Source organism: Podarcis bocagei (genome assembly GCF_964188305.1).
Source record: "Podarcis bocagei genome assembly, chromosome: 10".
Lineage (NCBI taxonomy): Eukaryota > Metazoa > Chordata > Lepidosauria > Squamata > Lacertidae > Podarcis > Podarcis bocagei.
The window spans coordinates 29056179-29078392 of record NC_138135.1 but is presented as its reverse complement, the minus strand read 5'-3'; the positions used below and the strand labels follow the sequence as shown (position 1 = coordinate 29078392).

At 42.0% G+C, this 22214-nt stretch overlaps 1 protein-coding gene and 1 long non-coding RNA gene across 3 annotated transcripts in view; one reads left to right on the top strand and one right to left on the bottom strand.

The window, feature by feature from the left end:
• The first annotated feature begins 4422 nt into the window (after positions 1–4422).
• Positions 4423–22214, top strand: part of SYN3 (synapsin III) — a 186750-nt gene continuing 168958 nt past the window's right edge. Inside the window, exon 1 of one of the 2 annotated variants that reach the window (XM_081211002.1) lies at positions 4423–4739. The gene's annotated coding sequence lies outside the window, so the exon portion shown is untranslated. The remainder of the gene's footprint in view (positions 4740–22214) is intronic. The other variant, XM_081211001.1, reaches the window with a different exon arrangement.
• Positions 4826–6130, bottom strand: LOC308596188. Its single transcript, XR_014012396.1, has 3 exons — positions 5897–6130; positions 5741–5817; positions 4826–5030 (listed from the first exon to the last, which is right to left on the bottom strand). It is a non-coding gene; the product is annotated as an uncharacterized lncRNA (long non-coding RNA).

The window sequence follows — 22214 nt, the reverse complement described above, 5'->3', positions numbered from 1 at the left end:
TCTTATACCAAATAGTTCGTAAACAGGACTGTTTTTAAACCAAGGTACCACTGTACATAAATACAAAACAAGCAAGCAAATGCATCCATACAAATAAAAGGCACATCAAGCGTGTGCTAATGAACCTTTTGCTCTGTGCACACATGCTAGAAAGTTGCTGTTGGCCACAGCATCCCAACAAATGGAAATTCAGTAAATAGATGTGCATGTATCATCATAGATGAGAGACATTTCCTTGTAGCAACTTCAGAATGCATGAAATGGCTCCTCAGTTAAGACCCTCTTCTGACTTTATCTTTCCAAAGTGAGAAGAACAGCAGATTCTACCCCTTCTGCACCACCCAAAAAAGGAATCACATTAGAACTCAAATAAATAATCTAATTAGAATAACCCAAAGTAGATTCCAAATGGATTGGGCTGCTTCTAAATGCTCTAGAGGCAGATATGTGGCAAATCTTGTGGTCTCATTTAAATGAAGGACAACTTTTATGAACAATTTTGGGTGCCATTTTTTTATTATACAAAACAACAATGTAATGTGGATATAAATAAAAAGCATCATCTTGTACCATTAAGAGCCCTGATTAATGATTTAACATGTATTTATTTATAATTATGTATAATTATTGTTTACATAGTGTAGTTTTGAGATGTTTTTGTAAAAACCCCAAAGCATTAAAAGGTAAATAATTATTTAGTTAAGATCACTAAAGAAAGGATTATCATAGCTTCAAACCACTCAAAAGTAGACAAATGTTAATCAGTCCATCAGTAGTACTAGCAACAGCTATCATGTCCTGGCATTCATGACCGAGACCTGAGCAATTCCGCCATTGATACTGATAGGCAGCAATTCATTAATGAGATGTGCCTATCTCGATCTTGTGTGTGTTCAAATGTAACAGTAAGAGACTGACTTCCAAAGCAGTCTGTATTGGAAGATCCCTTGCAAAAATAATGTGGTGGTTTTTCTTAAATAGTTGCCTGGCAACCAAGCAAAGGGCGCATAGTATGAGACTGCAGATGAGCCTAAGGAGATAAGGGTTCCTATCAGTGTCACAGTGGAGAGAGCTTGTCTTCAGTATGAGCTGGCTGGCTGGCTGGACGGACTGGTATTATCTTTGACCTAGTTCCGAAAAACAAGCAATGAACAAATAGGTGAGATGATAAACTTGTGTCTCAGTTGTACCACTTGAGATTTAAGGGAGAAGAGGTCATATGGCTGAATGCTCCTCCAATCAACAAAAGCTCCTTGAACATAGAAAAATAGATGTCAGGAAGACGGGTTTTAGCATAGTTCTGTGTAATATTAGGGAGGGGTGTAAACAGCCTCCCCAAATTTTCAACCACTATTCACATGATGTGAATTTGGGAGGGATTTCATTTATTTTTGAGAATGAGATGTGGCCTTTGCTCTGATCCAGTATGGCTCTGCTTATGTATGTACAACTGCTGGAGAATAATGATAATGGGTGGATACCCAACATTCGTCATACTCAAAGTAGTCCCTTGAAATAAACGGACTTAAATCCATAGATATCCTATCAGTGAATTTGTTCCAGTAGCCCAACAATCAAGTGAGATGGATCCTTTCATGTCCCATATATAGTCCATAAAATGTGCACCTATCATACCCATAACCAATCAGATGGAATTTCCCTTTTGTCCTGTCTGTCTTCTCTTTATCTGCACATCATGCTGATATCCTTGTTAAATTTTCAGTAATGCCCTGTTGCATAATCAACAATAGATTAGGCCTCCTTTTGTGCTTATGCCTGTTTTTGTTCCGTCTAACACAATGGAGGCTGGATGCTGATTAGGGCCTCTAGGATTCTTATTAGCACAGCTATGAAGTAACCATGATAACAAGCATAGTCGTCATGACCTCTTAATTGGAAAGGGAAAACAGCCTGCAGCAAGAGACCGTTTTTGTCTTTTAGACACGTGTTTGTCCTTTGGTAAGACCCCAGCTGAATACAAAAAAGGAAAACAAAGTCTGAGAAAAGAATGTTGATTTGTTTTGGTTTTCTGGGACATTTGCTCAGTGTTTGCACCCTAGTTTCACTGTGCTAGAAGTTCTCACTTTATCTCATTTTTTAAAGGGAAGTTGGGCAGATGTTCCCTTGACAAAACGTGGCAAATCAAAAAATCACCTATATATTAAATTATTTACTGGGGGTGGGGCAAGTTTCAAAGATGCAATCCCGCATCCCTATTCTGAAATGGTACAGTCCCTAGAAGGCTGTGCCACATGTTTTTCCAAGCAGATTCAGCTGCCAGTTTCCCTCTTGCAACCTACTTTACAAGGCTGCTGGGGGAAAACCACAAAGGACTGTAAACAACAATGTCATATAACAACAGCATATTACCAACAACAGCTTAACATGATATTACATTGTTGTTGTTGTTGCCAGGGGCAGCTCTGGAGTTACTGAAAACAATTTCCATAGTGGAAACAGCAAATAAGATCAAACAGTTCAAAGAGTTTCAGTACCATGGACAGGGAAGGACTACAGAATCAGTAAAATCACCTCTTGCTCTTGAGGAGGTGGTGTGGTTATCATAACCTCATAAATACAAGGGACACAATTCAGGGAAATGCCTTGCAAACCATGTCGCTTTGCAAGCAATGGGGTGATACCAGGACAGAATGTGGAGTCCCATTGATTTGAATAGGACTTGCTACTTAGGAGGCTCATTGTAATCCTATGCACATGCATGCCCAGGTATGAAGTTAGACTGAGTTCAGCAGGGCTTACGGTATTTATGCATTAAAAAGAATTATATATCCTGCTTGATTGTAGTAAAACCTCTAAACCAGGCATCCCCAACGTGCAGCCCTCCAGATGTTTTGGCCTTCAACTCCCATGATCCCTAGCTAACAGGACCAGTGGTCAGGGATGATGCGAATTGTAGTCCAAAACATCTGGAGGGCTGAAGGTTGGGGATGCCTGCTCTAAACTCTTTAAACGGCTTATATATACTGCTTGATTGTAGAAAAACGCAGGTAAGTAGATACAAGAGTGAAACAATATCTGTGGTGTGCATCTAGATAAACTTTTTGCACCATGACGCAAAGCATAATACACACAATTGACAATAGCAGCTTCCCATCAGTACAATTAGAGATTGTGGGTTTTGTACCGATTTGGCTTGAATGGAAGCTTCTGTGCTGGAACAAAAGCAGCTTGAAGTGGTGGTTTCTATCAAGACTCTGTGAACATGAGAAGAGGTCTGCTGGATCAGGCCAAATCCAGCATCCTGTTTTCACAGTGACCGGCCAGGATGCCCAAGAGAATCCCGCAAGCAAGACCTGAGTGCAGCAGCAGCTTTGTCACATATGGCTCCCAACAACTGGCATTGGGCGGCATACTTCCTCTGACAGTGGAGTTAAACCTTATCCATCCACAGCTAGTAGCCGGTGGTAGCCCAGAGGTGGTTTTAGGGTAGCACAACTGGTTAGGTGCTGTGCTGCAGGGGGTGCCACAACAATGCTGTAGAACAGAGCACAAGAGGCAGGGGGTGCCAAATTTTAGCGTCATACAGGGCACCACTGAAATTTGAGAGCCCAAAGTCTGCCACTGGATAGCTTCATCCTCTGTGAAAGTGTCTAATTATCTTTTAAAGAGAATTAGACACATTCACATTGGGGGCCAGCACTATAGCATATGGGAGAAAACTCCACAGTTTTAACAATGTGCCGTAAAAGAAAAGTACTTTGTTTTGAATGCACCACAGTCCTAATCATAATTCATTCTCTCTCTCTCTCTCTCTCTCTCTCTCTCTCTCTCTCTCTCTCTCTCTCACACACACACACACACACACACACACACACCCTCTCTCAGATATCTGTTATTTAGCAGGGAAACAGGTTAAATACAATCACACATTTAATGTCACACCCTCAATTGTAGAAGCTAGAAACTTGTTGGTGCTGTGTAACTCAATTCCAAACTAAGTCCCGCTACAGAAATGTAATGACTGTGTATCTTTCCTGTCAAGCTCCAGGTGTTATATTTTGGGTGTTCATTTCTTTACTTACAAAAATTGTCTGTTTCCCTCCCCCTCCCCCATTCCATAAAATGTTTGGGTTTGTTTTTAAAGGAAAGCAGAGACTTTGAATGCTGATTTCAGTGCTCACAGCTGTGAAAACTGCAGAATACACACAGCCCCAAACCTAGAACTGACCCATATTATTTTGAGCCAGTACCAATGGCGAATGTGGAAGGGAACATTTCCTGTCTCCTAGCCCCAAGCATTATTTGGTCTCCTCTGAAACAATCTCTAATGAAGGTTTGGTGCTGGCAGGGAAGGAAAGGTTACAGATAGAGAATTCTGCCCTCAAACCAAATCCTCTCCTCTCTCTCTCTGCTTCTCTGCCTAGGATGCTGATAGGGTGAGTCACTGAATCTGTCTCTGGGTGCTACTTCAATGCAGCAGCCTTTCGGGAAAAGCCTTCTCCTGCCCTCTCCAGCAGGGCTGTGTGATATCCAAGCCTGCCCACCAGTAGTTTTACTAAATAATTCATTATCCTCCCATGATAACTGAAGTATAAGGAGGGGCTTGATTTAATTTACTGCCTGCTTCAAGCCAATCGGGCGGTAAGGCTGCGGTAGAACCGGGTGACAGCAAACCCTGCTTGTATGCTGTGAATGTGAAAGAGAAGCAGTTCCGTGTGCGGGTTAAGGGGAAAGGATTGGATCCAGGGGAGCCATTGGATTAAGAAACTGTCCAGAAGGTAAGAGTCAAGTGCGGATCTGGATTGTCCAGAGGATTAAGCAGCACAATGCAGACCTTGTGTGTAAGAATTATCCTTAACTAAGGACGTATTTTCCGATTTATGGGGGAGGGAACCATGGGCGTGTGGAAGCCTAACGCATGCAGCTGGCATGTAGGCTTGCACTGCTTTTGTGTCTTTTGTCTGCATGCACCCGCTGTCAATATCTGTAACCGAATAGCTGTCGTACAAATAGCTGTTTCCATTGTGCATTCTGTACGCTACATAATCAGTGGCACGTTGCATTTGTGTCTGTAAAATCAAAGGAACAAAAACCAATTAAGAAAGGACACACAGACCAGCCCTTGGGGGCGAATGGAATCAGAAGGCACCCGGTAGTATTGTAATTATTCTTTTTAAAGTGGTACGCATCTTTAAAATCTCGAATGGCTTCCATCTGAAGTGTGAGACAAACCTCCCTCTGAAGGCATGACTGTACAAGCAGAGGCATAGAATAAATTAAGAAAAGGGGGTAAAGGGAAGTGGTTTAAAGAAAGAAACTGAGAGGGACTGAAAAGAGAGGAGGACCAGAAAAGGAGCAAGAGAAGCAAGGTGTTTCCCCCCCAAAAAACCACCTTTCTGAAGTTGTAGGTATCTTAAAATCATGAATCAACTCTTTCTGCCCCCATCCTAAGCATATGTACTCAGAAGTCAGTCCAATGGGTTTCAAATGGATACAGAATACAAGCCTATGTGTGTTTGTTCCGATTCTACTCACACTCCCAAGAAAGTGTGCACAGGATTGGAGCCTTACATCCTAGTATGTGGCATGTGCTTAGGATGAGTACAGATTTGCATGCGACAAGACCAAAGGCAATGTTTATTCCTTACAAGTGCTGTCTTCCAGTGTTGATGCAAATTCCTGAAGAGCGTGTCTGTAGCCATCAGTTGGTTGCAGCAAAAAAGAGTTCTATGGCAACTTGAAGATCAACAACTATATTGTGGCATTGGCAAGAGCCTACCTGTAGCACCCTGACCCTTACGCATGTGCCTGCAACCTTCACAGATATCACACAGCATATAGAGAGGCACAGGACACCTGATGGCACATCACAGGGGGGAAATAGAAGAATTTAGAAATAATTCACATAGTTACATAGGATCGCAAGACAACTGACCATAGTGGGGAAGGCTGGGACCAGGTGACCTGTGCTGGTCGGCAGGTTCAAAGCTGCTTCTGCTCTCCCTTCTTTTGGTTTTTAATCTCTAAAGCAGAGTTGGATCAGATAGCCCTTCAGATAGAGGGTGGTCCTCTCAGAAGAATGCATAGTCACCCTAGAAAAATCGCATGATTTAAACATTGATGCAAGGTGCTTTTTTCAGCGACAGGGCAGCTCTGTTCCCCTTGTATATATGCCTGTGTATGGGGTGATTCTCCTACCACACCTAGGAGAAACTATGCATTTGGCATGGTAAGGGCATAAGAAGATCTTGGAAAAGTTGTCACCTTACAATACTAGAGGGAAGGAGGGGGATTATTGAGTTGTTTTTGTTTTTATTATGTATTTTGTGTTCATATAATGTGATTTTATGTTGTGAACTGCCCTGAGACCTGCAGGTATATGTCTCAGGGTATAATTTAATAAATTATTACTGGGTGACCCATAGAAGTAGTAGAAGTATTGATTAGCAGTAGCTCTGGGACATATAGAAGAAACTTACCTTAGCTTGCAAACTTCAATGCTGCAAACAGTGGTGATAGCCATTAGTTCTGTAGGCTTTTGGGGGGAAAAATTAGAGAAACTGGATACCGGCTAGGTCCATTAAGAGCTATCAGACACAGAAACTAAATGCAACTTCCACCCTCACAAGCAACATGCCTCTGAATACCAGATCCTGCAGACCAGCAACATGGGAAGGCTGTTGCCTTCACACTCCACTTGTGAGCTTCCCAAAGGCATTTGGCTGGCCATCGATGGAAACAGTGGGATGCATGGATTTTTGGCTAATTCAACAGGTATGGTCTTAGATTTGCCCTTATATCCATCCTGGATCTCAAATAAGCTAATGATACTAATAAGCTTGGCCAATGGCCAGGGATAGTGGGAGTTGCAACCCCTGCATAGTTTTGGTGGGGAAGCACAAATGCTTCCATGCTCCCACTACACCTGCAATATAGCATGTAATGCATCTGTATGCACAGACAATGCACACAGTTCCTAAAAGAAGGGGGGAAAGGGAGAGAGATGTTGGAGAGTAGCATATATGGCCCTGAAAAAGATTGGCATGTCTCACCCTGTCACTCAGACTTTGTCCCCTTCTTTTTGATGGTTGCATGGAACATCAGGAAGAACTTTCTGACAGTAACAGCTCCTTGACAGTGGAACGAATGGACTCCCTCAAGAGGTTGGGCTCTCCTCCCTTGGAGGTTTTTTAGCAGAGGTTGGGTGGCCCATCTGTCATGGATGCTTTAGTTGAGATTCCTGCACTGCAGGAGGTGGGACCAGATGTCCCATGCGGCCCCTTCCAACTCTACAATTCTATTATTCTATGATCTATATATACAGATGCATAACACGTTATATTGTTGGTCAGATGGCAACACACAAGCCTAAAACCCACTTGAAAGCTGTGCTTTGCACTCTAGAAGGCATGATAGCAGCCCATTTCCCATTTCTCATCCATGCCTAAACTTTACATGAGTGTAGGAAGTGGATCTCAGCACCTCTGTTTACAAGTCAAGCTTCGCATAAAGATTCCCAAGCACTATATTGTTATAGAACCTGGGGATGGGGGGGGGGTTCCTAAAGATTGTTTTTTAAAGAAAACAGAAATCTTTTACATTCATTGTGCCTTTCTATAGGCTTCCTGTCTTTTAAGGAGAGGATTTAGCTGTTCACTTCTCTTTCAAATATGTTATTATATAGAATTTCTCACTCCTACATTACCAAAAGAAAGCAGGCTTAGTGGAAGGACTTGAACACTGTTGTGCTCATTTTGGAAAGCCTCAGCGTGCTATAGATTGAGAATCTCTCCTCTGTGGTGAGAGATGGTAATGAGTAGGGGGCAGGCAAGCCCGGGCTTTGTGTCTTGGCAAGCAGAAATCAATGCTAAGTGCTCTGTGTAATCAGATTCCATAGCATGGGGGAGAAAGTGTGAATGACTAACACCAGGATTTATTTCTGGCAGCTGCTGATCTAGCTATACCGTGTAGTCGTTCTAGGTGGTAATTTAGTAAGGCTTGCATTTCTAAATATTTATCGCAGTTCAAGTGATGTGGATTTCATGGGCTTACGCAGAGTTATGGTGGCTTGCACATGCACAGAGCATTCCAACAGAAACCCTGCACTTGCTATCACTCTTATACATCTTACTTGTGAAAGGAAAAAAGTACCACCCAAACTCTACTGGTGGCTGGTGCCCATTGTGACTGGCAGGGAGCCCAAACAGTAACTAGAGCCAAAACTAATGACAGGCAGAGCCAACTAACTCTAGTTTTGTCCCCATCCTTTCCCCTGCTGAGTTCTACAAGGGCAACACTGAGACTAAGGAGGAGAAGGATGCTATTAGGCAGTGCCACAACCTGGACTGGCTGTAAGTGGGACAGGAGGCTTGTGAGAGGCTAAGGCTCTCATTTTTGGAAAATGAGCCTCCAGAGCAAAACCCTTTCTGCTAATTTTCTGGAGTCGGTTTGTGATCAATGGGGCTTCCCATCAAATAACTCGTAGGTAGTGAGTAAGATATTATTCAGAAATAATGGCTCTCTGCCCATGTAGCAATGGCAGACTTTAGGTTCTCAAATTTCAGTGGGACACAAAAATTTAGTGCCCCCCATCTCTTGCACTCTGTTCTACATTATTATTGTGGTGCTCCCTGTGGTGTGAGCACCCAGTAGAGCTGAGTGGTTGGGCTACCCTAAAACTGCCTCTGGTATAGGCTCCCCCTGTCCCTTCCCAGCTCCTCTCTCAATCCTAGCTGGATTATAGCAAGTACCGCCCTATTGGTGGGAGACAGGGCCAGAGAATGGGCTGCAACACTAGTGTAAGGGACATAATATCCTTATAATATATTGCTACCTGCGGGGTGTTAAAGCAACAGTTGCTTTGCAAGGGTCAACAGCTGGAAACCCATTTCCCCCAGCCACATTTTCTGCTTGGCAGGTGTAACAGTTACAGAGACAGAAGTGTGACCTAATTAGCTGTGCCTAATTGCAAGAGCTTGAGGCAGGTAACAAAAAGTTATAGACACTCATTGCAAATGCAATTTAGTCATATTGAAATAAAATTAACTGAAGCAGCAAGCCTATACGTACATCCTTGGAAGGCCAATTGAACACAGCCCGAGTCTACTTCTGGATTGGGACCATATTCTACCACTCGTAACAGGGGGGCTTCACAAAATGTAAGGCCGTGTACTTACACTGAAATGACAGGCAGCACAATATTGCTTCATTCCTGAAGTACATGAATGAAGCAGAGGTGCAATTCCTGGAACTGAAGCAATATTTTCCTTATCTAAGGAATAGCACATTTTCTTCCCCAGTTTACCCCTGCTTTCTTTCTCTCTTTCTCCACATCCTCTGTTATCTCCCTCATGTCAAATTCTAGATAGAACATAAGCTCCTTGCAGAAAATGTCTGGCTTTTTGCTATTTAAATGGGTGCAAATAATAGCAGCAATAATGACAGTTAACAACAGCAAACACATTTATGTTATATATACTGTAAAAGGCTGAAGGCTCTTTCAATACAGCTGTCGTAACCATTGCTTTGATTTTTTTAGTACGTAAGAATAGGAAGCTGCCTTTTACTGAGTCAGAAAATTGGTTCATCTAGCTCAGTACTGTATACACTGGCTGGCAGAGGCTCTTCAGGGTTATTAGTAAAACTGAACTGCTGCTTTCCCCCTTGAAAAGTGCACTAATAAAGCTTATTAGGTGTCTGTTCTCAGGAACACAGCTGCAATAGGAGACAGGGAATGGGATGCAGTTACAGCCTTTCTCCCTGGTTGGTTGAATCCATTGTTTGCGCCATCCTTGGCATGAACATTTTGATTTGGAAACTGGGGCAAAATGCCAAGCGCTCCTCAGGACATATAATCTCATTGCCCATCCACTGGCATTGTGCAGGTGAAATTTGAGGTAGCTTTTCTTGTTAGGAACATAGGGCTCTGCTTTATACCGAGTCAGGCCATTGGTCCATCTACCTCAGTATTGTCAACACTGTCTGGCAGCAGCTCTCCTGGGTTTCAGACAGGAAATGTTCCCATTCCCCATGCCAGGAATTGAACTTGGGGAAATCTACATGAATAGCAGATGCTCTACAACCAAGCTCTCCCCCTGGTTGCTGAATTGATTAATTAATGAAATGTTGCTTCCCTGCACTGGTTAGATCATGAACTGTGGCAGCTGGAGGGCAGGCAGTTCTAACAACTGTGTCCATTTTAGGTATTGTACCAGGGCTTGCATCCCAAACACACTGCCGATTATTGGCAGCCCCAACCTTGCTTCAGAGGGTGCCTCTGAGTCTGCACACAATGATGTTTTCACCTGCCAGCCAGTCTGCAGTGCTGGGTTGGGGAGCAAAAGGGAAATCAAGGTGTGGCAGGCATGTTTTACCCTTACCTGTGGCTACTGAAAAGAATTCTCCTTTGGACTAGAGGAGAGAAAAGAGAGCTGCTCACTGCGCACACTTGCCTCCTATTAGGGGAGCAAAGATAGGATCTTCTGCAACATTCTGCATATAGGCTGCCCTGCCTGGGAACTAACAGAGAGGAAAGAGAATGAATGAAGGGAAGCTCCATCCTCAGACTAAGGAATATGCCCTCAGGTCACACATCATGAGCAGAGCACTGGTCAAGTGTCTCCCCAATGCAAGTGGAGGCAGAGCAAAGACTAAATAGAGAAGCACCTGTGTCTATTCTTCCTACTCGTCTATTCTTCCTACTCCCCAAACATTCTCCTCTTCTTTTAGGCATTACCTGTCACAAACTCCAAGAGAGAAGTTTCCAACATCAGTGCTATTTTCCCACTCTACCCAGAGATCCTATTGATATAAATGCTTCTATTGCTTTACAGCCTCAGGAGTGAAAGACAAAAAAAGACAAGGAGAGGGGCTAGTTTCCCTGACTCCTCAAGGACTGGTTGAGGCAGTTCTGCATCTCTGCACTCTCTCTCTCTCTCTCTCTCTCTCTCTCTCTCTCTCTCTCACACACACACACACACACACTGAACAGAAGAGATGTGTGTTTGTGTGTGTGTGTGTGTGTGTGTGTGTGTGTGTGTGTTCCCCTAATGTGTACAAATACATTATTTGCAAGGAGTCATGGATCATCCTTTGGTAGCCCAGTTTCCCTTATGGTATAGATTAAGTCCCACTCCAACCCGACTTTTATGTCATATTCATTTTTGATACGCAGTAAGCCTTCACATTAGAAACCGCTGGAAAAACATAGTGACTTAAGGACTCAATCAGAGAAGAGAGCTTACAGTAGCTGATCCCTGAATAGAGATTTGCATATTTATAGTCAAGATTTTACGAACTAAGATGTTGGTTATTATCCAGAGAATGGGTCCTCCCCCTCCCCCATCCTGCACTCTTACTATAATCATTCCAGCTATCCATGCACTAGAAAAAAATCTCAACATGCAGTATTAGAGAGGAAGGGGAAAGAACAGTTACAGACAACAACAGATGTATTACAATGGCTCCAGGAGTAAGAGTTCTGGGGTGGTCAAAACAAGGGCTAAACATTCCTTTGATCCAAACATTCTCAGCTGGGAGAGAGGAGAAGGAATTTGTTTGGGAGCTAAAGGCTGTTTCTGTACAAAATGGCCATCCTGACCACCTTCTCTAGCCTGGAGATGGGCAGGGGCATGGAGCTTCTCCATCACTGTGATGAGCCCTCTGAAGTTCAGTGGAGCTGTGGAAGGGAGATCCCTAAGCCAGAGAGGAAGATTGGGGCTCTTCTTATTAGACTTGTCACAAGACAATGAGACACTTTCTGCAGAGAAGACAGTGAACAGAATTGTGAAGCCCTGAAGAAAAAGAGGATTGGTCTCCTCAAGGACACCATTAGAGCGAGGACTAAACCTATTCACTACCTCTGGGGGAGGGGGCAGCAATAGCCTCCTCTCAGCTGTGTCTTAGATGGAAAGTTGGGCTTATATGGATAGCCAGTGCTTTTTTTCTTTTAAAAAAATGTTTAGGGGTACTCTCATTTTCCTACTCATATTGAAATATTGCCCCTCAATGAGGCCAAACTTAGATTCACAAAATGTTCTGGGGTATGCGTACCCCTACATGCTCCCCACCAAAGTACTGTGGATTGCTATACTTGTAATCCATAATTAGACCCATAGCTTAATTCTAAAATTTGCTTAGGATGTGGAACCTGCTAATAGCAATGCCTAGATGAAATTGCAAACTACCGGTACATTGTTACTCCCAGGTAGTACACACCAAGCCACCCTTTTATAACTGGGACATAGGCTGCCGAAATCTCTTCTGTCTATGCGAAGCTCTTTATTCCAGCTATGTTTAGTATAGAGCTAACTAATGGGGGATAGTATTGAGCATGTTTATTACTGTGGCTGTGCTGAGCTGTATGGCTGCAGCTGACTTACTGTAGCACACTATGCCGTTGTATCTTCTGGAGAATTTGCCTAATTCATACCGTAACTCCTTTTGGTAATCTTCCTTCCTGTATACCAATAGAGGAATGATACTAAGCGACAAGACTTTATATTGCTATAAAGTATTGTAGCACCATGGAAAATCATGGATTAGTTTAGATTACTCTGTGTTATGAATAATAGATCACTCAGCAATACCCATTACTGAATCTACATAGAAATGATATGTACAAGTTGTTTCCATGATAAACTAGTATGTGCATACATATGGACATCGGCACGAGCTCAATATTTAATAGCTGTGCACTGAACTGCTCATTTAACAAATGGCTTGTTTTTCTGAAAGTCCTGTAATTGCAGAATTATGCAGGGATTCCCCACCCCCACCTTCACAGTAATGCAGCCTTTGAATCTGCTTTACCACTTGGCTCAATCATTATTGTCTTCCCCATGCTAACAATGCAAAAATTCAAAATATTTTTGGTGACTTTGATGAAAACCAGAAGCAGCTTGACCTTTTCTCTCAGGTGGAACATTTCTGAAGCTTAAAGGTTGCTCGCTGCAATTACAAAATTCAACTCACACAAAGCTCCTGTCTCCAGAGCTTAAACTCTCTTCACTGAAAAATCTCAGGTGCACATTTGGGCTACAACTACAAGCAGGAAGCAATTATTGCTAAGAAAGTCTGCATATTGAACTGATGCTAGCCTAAGACAAAACAGAACAAATGAAGTTCAATGCCTGTCATGATAAAAAAAAATCGTAGAAAATAATGATAATAAGATTTAAGACTTAAATACATGCATATGTATGTGGTTTTAAGTGACTGAGAAAGGGACATTGTTTTAGGATGACACGTATCATTTTAAAGTTCTTTTTCAATAAATTGTTGTAGTTTACTACCCAATTTTAGGTGCTTAGTTTTGTGTCAGATGGCTCAGTGGTGGCTGAAATGTTTTTTGGATAGTAGAGAGTCAAATTGTCTTCCACCAACAGCATCGTGAGACAGTGGGAGGAGGTTGCAATTAGTTTGCTTTCAGTATCTTAAGGCAAGAACTTTAAGAGATGTTATTGAAATGTGGCTACAGTGCTGTACAGTACTACAGCAACTATTACTACAGGCAGGGCCATTTACAAGCTGAGGAAACAACAAAGATCACACACCTTATATAACAATCTGATCCAGTACAAAAAAAGTCATAATAAAAATGTAACTTTAAAATAAGCAGCTTATATCAAATAAAGTAATGTTCCTTAATCCATTAGAATATAATAGTACACAATGAAATTAACCACGAGCAAACAATAATTAAACAAAAAAATTCACTCTTAACATTGACAAGAAATAATTACCAAACTATAATCAATAAAAATAACAGCAAGGAGTTCCACATTGCAAGACATGCCTCACTACAGGGCTGGTCTCTGACAAAGGCTGACTAAACCTTGGGGATGTTGGAGACCACAGAAAATTGCACCATCAGAAGATCTCAGTGATCCAGGTGAAGCATAGGGAATGAAGTCGTCCATGAGGCACTTTGGGCCCAAGTTGTTTAAATTAATACAAGAGCCTTGAACCTGGCCTAGCAGCAAATCAGCAGCCAGTGCAGCTCTCTTAGCAAAGGAGTAGCATGTTGCCAGTAACCAGCTCTTGTGAGCAGTCTCACCACTGCATTGTGCACTGGTTGTAGCTTATGGACAAGATACAAAGGTGTTATCATATGCAATAAACTCTCCCTTGCTTCCCTCTTAAATTTACTCACCTGCGCTAGACACAGGAAGAGAATTAGCAGCACAGTTGTAAATCCAGGATAGGATCATGCTACCATGACTTTACAGTCCAGCTTTTGCTTTGCTCTGCAAAATGCGATAGTCAATCTAAACAGAAAGGAGATAGGTGTCAGGAAAGGAGTACTGTAAATCAGAGGCATGCTGATGGAACTTCATAACTCTGCATGTTCTCTATGGTTTCTACAGCCAGAAGCAGAACAGTTAAGAGGAAAATGGAAGGGAGCAGAGTGTCAGACAAGGCAATAGAGTATAGGTCCTGTTGGCCACGAGATTGCTGTACAGCTGTTTGAGACGAGACATCAGCATTGTGCAACGTCTCAGGAATAGCCTCTATAGTACTTTTGGCCACATACAGTATATAAGAAGAATGAAGTGGGAATGCAGTGGCAGAATTCTGAAAGTGTTTCATGATCTATTCTATTTTGCCACATTAAAAAAAATAAAACTGTCTACGAGCAGAAAAGTAGCACAGCAAAGGTCAGGCTGGAGAATAATCTCTCCCTTAGGTGCTTTTAGGTGCTTTGTTCTTTTACATGCTGAATGGCTTTTTTTTTACATGGGAAATCTCTCAGGTCCGCAGTCTAAAGTGGTACAGCCCACTCTGCGCACCCTGGCATAGTACCACCACATTTTTCTGCTGAGTGTATAGACCAGGCCATAGCTGCTTAATCGAGCAACAAAAATGTATAAGTCACTCATTCTTGACAGGGCACCTTTGGCACAATAGTTCTGTGAGGGCACCAAGCCTATAATTCTTATTAAACTACAACTCCCAAGATTATATAAGGAAGAATGGATGACTTTCAAGCCAGTTTTAGGCTGTAATACAGAGATGCCACGAGAGGCTTGATGTGGTTTGCAGGTAGCACTGAAGAACAATGTTCAGATCACTATGTGGTATTCCTCCGAATAGAAGAAGTAGTTTGAATTCTGTATGAGGTAAAGAGAATGAGAGGGACCCCCCACCCACCCGCAATTTGCCATGAAGGATAACCTGATTTACCCTCTGCAGTGTTAATAATTTAGACAAACCTTTCAATGGCAGTGTTGCATGCTGCTTCCCTGCAAGCTCCAGTTCATGTTATGCATTATAATTACTTTATTTGTTTCACAGTAATGGTTCCTGAAAAGCTAGTAACATGTGCCCATCTGCCAAAGCTTATCTCTGATTCCATTTATTATTTCTCACTTCTGTTTGTTCTGTTCTTCTCCACTTGCTGGTGGCAAAAACACACACAGGATCCATCTCAACAGAAAATGCTGTTCACACAGGACCCAGATTATCTGAGGGTGGGAATTACCTGTGCTAGGAGGCCCAAGGGGGCCCATAACCATGACTAAACCAGGGGCAGGGAACCTCAGGCTTGGGGGCCAAACACAGCCAAGTCTCTCGAAACTATCCAGCCAACACCCCTTCTGCTCCGACCCTGCCCACCACTGGCATGTGACCCCAGGGAAGTCACCCTGGGCTGAAAAATATTCCCTGCCCTTGGTCTAAATTGTAGACCATGCTTGAGGATACTTAAGCAGATTCATTTTCCTATATCTGCATTTAGGATCTATCTACCTACTTACACAAATATTTATATCCCACACTTCTAGTGCTTATGCAACACATAAAATCAATTACAAAATATCATAATGTTCCAAAAACACAATATTAAAAAATAGATACAATATAAGCAGAGACAGATGCAACAAACGAAGGCATTAGATTTAATACCTATTCAGGAAAGCCTGCCTAAAAATTTTTTTTTTGAAGTACGGAAAATTCACTAGTGAAGTCTCACAAGGCAAAGAATTCCACAATTTAGGTGGGATCACAGAGAACACCCTTGATCTCCTCCCCACCAACCAAGACTCCACAAGAGCTAGGCCACAGAGGAGGGCCCTTTTGTCATAAGAATTTATGGCCCAAACCAGCTGATATATGTATGCGATGTCCAGAGCTTGTGAGATATGCTGGAGCCAATCAGAAGTAGTGTCAGAACAGAATGAAAGTCTGCAATCCAGTACCTACTTAACTGGGAGTAAACCCCACTGAACTCAGTGGTACTTTTTTCTGCAGAGATATGTACAGGAAGACAGCCTGGTAATACAAGAAACTGTAGGCCTTGCAGTCTGAGAGACTTGAGAAATGTGGGTCTCCTACATGGCATGTTCCCTTAAGAAGTACAAGCTCCACAGATCTTTGGTTTCTGCAGGCAGAGGGGATGGATTGGCCCAGTGTGGGAGCTGACTGGCAACAGGAAAGAGGAATAAGCACCATAATAAGCAGAGACACTGACATCCCAGGGACTGTGAGCTGAGGCTGCGAATAGGTTTATGGGCGTCAGAAGGTATGTGAATAAATAAGCTAGGCCTCTAGCATCGTTGCGCACTGAAGAAAATTCATGTCGTTAGATCCCAGGAACAAGGAAGAATTCCTAAAGGGCATTTGTTAACATATATTTAAGTGTATAATATTATGTATTGATATATATATATATATATATATATATATATATATATATATATATATATATATATATATATATTTGCCATACTGCAGTTTATGCCTGTAAATACCTAAATCAGGCAGCCAGAAACATAAGGAGCTTAAACAAGAAGGGGGTGGGGGCCTAAAGAGCACCGATCAATCCTCCACCCCACCCCCAAACTTGCCAAAAAATATCAAGAGATTATTGGGTAGGCGGAGGGTGGGGGCTGTGTTAGAAATGGATACCAGGCCTAGAGAAATTAGGCCCAGAGTACTCTTGTCTGCCCTACCCAGGGCTGCTTCCAGAGGCCTCCACCATGTAAGGTGCGATAGCTAGGTGGAAAAATAAAATGCTTCATTGTCTTACATAAGTGAATATCCAACCTGCCTATTATAATACCTCAAATATATGTGTGCTAATTTCATTGGGGGTATACTTTTCCCTAGGGATTTGAAAAAAGATATAGACTTTCCATTCTCGTGAAGGACTATACAGTAATAGCCAAAGCTGTTGGTAGGATTGTGAATGTATTCATTCAAATGCTAAATGTTCTGTAATATGGCTAATGGCTTCCAAGCAATGGTCTCCTCAGTCCAGCCCACTTTTGTGACCTCTCCCCTTTATCTTTATTAGCAAGGCTACAAGAGGGAAGTGGTTGCTTGCTGGTTTAGGCAGCAAAGTCGTAGCTTATAATAAAACAAACCCCAGGTACTTGTAATGGAACTCTGTTCCCATTCACTCCCCATTACCTTCAACTTTTCCCTTTTTCTTGTTCTCTATTGTGTTTTTTCCTTCACTTCCTTCTTATGCTTCCTTGTCTCTCCCCTTGCCACACACACACTTTTCAAAATTTAAATTGTAAGTTCCTTGGGGCAGAGAGAGTTGTTTGTGTGTGTGTGTTCCCCCCAACTTTTATGTATACCGTCTTACTGTGAGCATGTGGCGATTTACAGATTAAAAGAGGACATAAATCATAGCATTTCCAGATCAGCTATCAACATCTTTTTACTCAGTGAAAAAATTATGCAGCTTCTAACTTGAATGTTGCAGATTGCCATTTCTCCTGTGCTGCAAACCACTTTTGAAATTGAGACTTTTTTGCAAGCAGTTTCTGATGTAGCTTGGAGGACAGCAGCTCAAAGAAAAAATGCTCATTCCACTAAGTATATTCAAACTGTGGAGTGGATTTTCTTTTGTCTTACTTGCTTTTCATAGTCATCCCCACCATGAGATGAGTACATGTTCCCAATTTACAGGTGGAGAAATGAGGCAGGCAAACCTGAGGCCATGTATTGAACAAAGATTGGAACTTCAACCCTGTCAACCTAAGTCTAATGTTCTTGCACAGCCATTTTCAAATTAAATAGGACTATGGAAAGAGCCTGTACATGATAAGGCTGTGAACTATCCTCATGGGGGAAATGATGTCATGATAAATTTTGTCACCTAAAAATGGGCATGTGACTTGGTGCCTGGTAACTCTCTGATCAAATTTCCAGGCATTCAACACCAATGGAAGCTTCCCTCCAGGGACTAATAACAGCTTTGAGAGTGTGGTTTTTTTGTTGTACAGTGCTACTTCGGATTACAGACTCCGCTAACCCGGAAGTAGTACCTCAGATTAAGAACTTTACCTCAGGATGAGAACAGAAATCGTGCAGCGTCGTCGCGGCAGCAGCGGGAAGCCCCATTAGCTAAAGTGGCACCTCAGGTCAGGCCCAGACAGGGGGGTTGGCCATGTGGGCCACTAGGCCTGGGCCTCCGATTCCAAAGGGGGCCTCGGTCAGCATATTCACAATCGCAGGGGATTTATAAGACTTCATTTATCCCCAGGGTAAAAAGGGGGGGGCACATTATCTACCTGGCCCGGGCCTCTGCAAGGCCCTGCCTCAGGTTAAGAACAGTTTCAGGTTAAGAACAGACCTCTGGAACAAATGAAGTTCATAACCAGAGGTACCACTGTCATTTTGGCAGGGTTGGCATATGCCACATCCCACCCCTGACAGCAGCTGTTTACATTCTTTAAAACAAGCACATTTGTTGCTTTCATGAAATTAACATAACACATCGTTTGAACCACATAACTATTCAAATGAGTTCAGCCTGCTGGATGAAATATCAAAGACTTTCAAGTATGCTTAAATCCCAGAGTAGTTAAATCCTTTATGGAGAGCAGTTTTTTAATTAATGGTGTCTCGGAATCCTCTGCGTGAAGGAATCTGAATAGCTGTTTGGTCCAAGTCCAGTTTAAGATCCCTAAGGAGGGAGACCAGGAGCCGTGAAGTTACCTATCAACAGTTAGTACCTGGTTAGCTGACTTACTAGGCACAGAACACCTGGTTACAGACTTCCACACTGTGTCTGTATTGTATTTCCATGTAAAAATAAGAATAATTTTAAAAAATGCATTTATACATATAGAATAGCATATGGAAGCAAATCCACTACTTCTTTTTTAGCAATGAATTTACTATGGGGGGGAGGGTATTAATGTTCACCCAGTTTTTTATGTTCACCCTGTTTTTCATTGGATTTCTGTGGCAAGATGAGACACAATTCATTAAGAGTAAAACTGTCAGTGGGAGGGGGGATTAGAAGGAACCATACACTATAACCATGTTAACAAGCACATAAAAAGAACGTGCTGGACCAAGCCAGCATTCTAGTACAGCATTATGTTCTCCCAGAGGCCAACCAAACTGTATGAAATAGTCAGCCTAGCAGCTGGGCTATAATAAAGACAAAAAGAAACTTTAGGAGAACAAGGCCTGAGGATTTTTTCAGTCAGAGTCCTTTCTGATGCCTCAAAAATTGACCTGGACATTTTCTTTCTCAATGGGTTAATGAACCTGGGGGAAGCAGCTGGTTTTATACAATGGTGTAATGTGTCCTTGCCACACAAAAAAGCAACAGAAAAGTCACCTGCAAGCTTAATTCACACAAGGCTTCAATGTAGTAATTTGTTCTTAGTGATACATTCCTAGGGGCTTATGGCTGCTGGGTATGGTCTGAAGGCACAGGAGGTCACCATCTTGCTAAGTAGGTCAGAGTCTGGGGCAGTGCCTGAATGGTGACCGCCTAGGAACCAGATGTATTCTTCCTTTGGTTCCATGATGGAAGAAAGATGGGATAAAGAAAATGTGTGATGACAAATGGTGAATCATAATTGGACAGGCACTGGAACTGACAGGTGACAGCAGATTAAAAACAAATCCTAGTAACAACATCAACATCCCATGAACTTTATTGGCTCAGGTGGCCATTTTTATCACAACTAGTATAAACGTTTTTGAAAATTGAGTTGATGGAAGATACAGTTGGTACCCAGAGATGGACCAAATGCCAAAAGTGCATCTCCAGTTTGATCATTCTCACTAGAAAAAATGTTGAAAAATGTTGAAAAAATGTTGACCATTGATCTGGCCCAGCATAATAATAATAATAAATTTGTATTTATATCCCACCCTCCCCAGCTGAACCAGAGCTCAGAGTGGCTAACAACAATAAAAGTAACACAGTTTACATGTTAGTTCTTATGGATTATTTCCAAAGTTAGTCAGACATTTCAATAGGTCAGCTCTGAGTAGAACTTATTTGGACACCACCCTATGTCTACAATGGCAGAACTATATGAAAAACTGATCCAGATTTAACAATATTCAGTACATTAGGATCCATGGGGAGGGCAATCCTGGTATAGTAGAGAAACTGGCCTTAGATGAAGTGCATCTTCTGAGGCCAATTCAGTCCATCTTATGATTGTTTAAATTATGAATGGGAGAGAGAGCCGAGGCATGTGCACTTTGTACATGCATACATTGGGAGCCTATAGTGACTGTGTATTTATGTAGTGCACACACAAATGTTAGGATCAAAGTCTGGCTGTCACAGTTAGCATTCAGTAGTTCAATATGCTCAGTTTTAACAAATCAGGTATAAACCTTCCAGCTTTAGCTTGAGAGAAACCCACTGTTGAAAAAATATGTTTGACCAGTGATCTGTAATTGGTGCTTACTAGCATTCAGTGTTTGGGGATTTTGCATGTGTTTATAAAATTTTCATGTTGTTGATCTTTTATTAATAGTATTACGTATATAAGATTTGTATATTTACAAAAAATAATCATCAGATTTGTACTAAGGCTCTTCACAAGATTATAATATATGACGGCACTCTCAGACAGGATATTTTATACAAGCACAACACATCTCCCTTAGCCTGCTGCCTTTTCTCATCTTCTTTGTAGGGTACAAATTGGGACTGCCTTTTGCGGAGGTGGCCATTTTAGCTCCATAGCAAGAAAACAGCTCAGTTTAACCCTGGCTTTAAAAACATGGATCTGTTGTGACAGCTATAAAAACACATGGTAGAGAGAGCCTTGAGATGATGTGAGAAGAGTTCTATTTTATATACATCAGAGCACAGGGCAGGCTGAGACTAGAAAAGCTCTCCTCTGTTGTGAGAGAACCAGCAAGTTGCTTTCCAACTGTTCCCATAGGCATTTTTATATCTCAGCTGATCCTTAATGCATCTTGCCAGGCCCTGTGAATTAAATACACCCAGCTTATTTTATTCAGATCAGTGCACTTCAAAGCCATATCTCTCTCAGTAGAGGAAGGCTCTGCTCTATTAATGCCAGTCATGATGCCATATAGTCTCCTGTCATTTGGTGGGAGACTAGACTTTTGCAAACACAGATAACATCATGTACCATCAGGCCTAGGGCTGGGGGAGAAATTTGATTCAATTTGCATTTAAAGGTGAATCCACCTAATTCACACTTTCCAAAACAATACGAGAAATGAAACACAGCCAGCTTTTGAAATCTGTACTTTTCTTTGCAAAAATGTGTATATTGGGGAAAATTTCATACAAACGTGTATATTAGAAGTGTACACTAAAATGCTGATGCATTTCCACAAGAACCATTTTATAAAAAAACAAATAAACCACTAATGTTGAGAAACTGAATTTAAGGCAGGAAAAATGAGAAGCTGAGAGAAGCCGAGACTGATAGATTTGCCCATCTCTCATTAGATCTCAGAACTAGACTACAGAAAAGTGGGGGAGAGAAATAGACAAACAAAAGAACCCCATTATTTTCAGGGCTTCAAAAAAAAAAAGCCAGATTCAGTAAATCTGTAGTTTTTATTTTATCTGTGCCCTTAGTTTGCACTGACGTCACCCGCCTTCATTTGAATCTTTGATAGAGGAGGAATGCCTGTGACATTTACGCTCAGACTTAATCTTAATGATGGCGGAGGTGTTTGTGTCAAGAATGTGCAAAGGCAGGCTTTCATTTGAAAGGCCTTTACTGCAAGGGAAGGGGGAAATAAGTAATATGTTGCACAGGAAGACTTTGAAGATGGAGATGGCTTCTGTAATTTCCAAGGATTAGCACTGGATTTATTTCCGCAGCATTGCAGGCTTTTGCTGAGCTGCCTCTGGCTCCCCTGATAAGCAGGCATCACAAAAGGCCTTTGCAACCCATGGAATTGCCATGATAAGACTCTGCCATGGTCAGGCGACAAGCCATGTGATTGTTCCCATTGCCAGAAAGAATAGCATTGTGAAATTCAAAATTATAAATCAC